Raw genomic sequence first — 1,520 nt, 5'->3', positions numbered from 1 at the left:
GACGCTGAATCTTCCCAGAGAGCTCATCAGAAAGACTACCGTATACAAGGTAGCAGTAATCAACCAGCGGGAACACCAGAGTCTCAATCAGGTGCTTGCGCAGCTCAAGGGTGGTGCTCGCCCGGAAAAATTGGAGACGGAACATCACAGCATGGACACTTTGAGAAATTCTAGCAACATGCTCTTTCCATGTCAGTTTGTCATCAAGCACCACTCCAAGGTTACGCACTGAAGTCTCAAAGGGCAGAGAGGTATCGCCAATGCGAATGGACATGTCGGGCAATGAGTAGATGTCGTTCACAAACGACTGCGAACCGAGGATAATTGCCTTAGTCTTGGCAACGTTGAGTTGAAGGCGGTTGAATAGAGCCCAGTCCATAATACATTTGGCAGCATCACTCATCTTAGCAGTGGCCTCCTCCAGGTCATCTCGAGAGAATCGAAGATAGATCTGGAGATCATCAGCGTAGACCAAGTGCTGAATATCCAGGTCCAAGTTCTCAGCAATATCATTAACAAAGAGGAGGAGGAACAGCGGGCCCAGAACTGACCCCTGAGGTACTCCCTTGTTCAGCGGACGAAAGGAAGAAGACAGTCCACTGGGGCCTCCCAGTGTCGACTGGAATCGACCGCTAAGATAGGATGCCACCCATCTGACAGCAGTTGACGAAAAACCATACCCGATAAGCTTCTTAAGGAGCAAGACATGACACCGAGTCGAACGCCTTGCTAAAGTCGAACAGAATAAGCATGGTCAGCTGTCGTCGATAACAATCAACCAAGTCGCCGTAGTATCGCCTCCTCAGTTTCTAGAGGTCATGGAACGTAGAGAAAACATGAAATTTCCACAGTTGATTTCCGGGGTCAATACAATAACTTCCTCCCTTCGGGTCGGAAAGCTAAAAACAAATCGATTCAAGAATTCAAAGAAAAAATTAGCTATCGATTTTCTTCATGGGGGACATAAGCAATTTTTCGCAAGAGTAAATTTTTTTATGGTCAAATGCCATGCAACTTCGGCAAACCATTTTTCGGACTATTATGAGATGATCGATCTATCGCTTAGCTCTCCGTTATATTGTTGCATCTACATTGAATGCAATTTTATTGTCTGGCATTCTTGCTGGAAAGGAGCAAAGGTTTCAATGACTCAGTATTAATTTTTTTTCGTGCGGCGGGACTTGAAAAACCACATTTTCTAGCCACTGCGCGCCAAGAAATCGACGTTCTTCAGGTCTTGCGACACGAAATAGTATATTATGATACAAGTAAAAAACAGTACTTGTTGACGAGTGTGAGAATTACAGGCGGAGCCGAAGGCGAGGTCTGTAATCACACTCGTCAGGAAGTACTTTTTTTACGTGTATCGTACGATATTTTATGATACTGGTGAGGAAAAAGCGGTTTTTTGCGGGCGAATATATATTTATTATATCTGGTGCGAAATATATTAATATATATTTCACACCAGAAATCAGAGACCAAGCACCAGGCCCCAGACTCAAGACACCAGACACGAG

Source organism: Diachasma alloeum, unplaced genomic scaffold (genome assembly GCF_001412515.2).
Source record: "Diachasma alloeum isolate Michigan unplaced genomic scaffold, Dall2.0 Dall_scaffold_00615, whole genome shotgun sequence".
NCBI classification, from domain to species: domain Eukaryota; kingdom Metazoa; phylum Arthropoda; class Insecta; order Hymenoptera; family Braconidae; genus Diachasma; species Diachasma alloeum.
The sequence above is the reverse complement of the archived record's forward strand: the minus strand, read 5'-3'. Positions refer to the sequence as shown.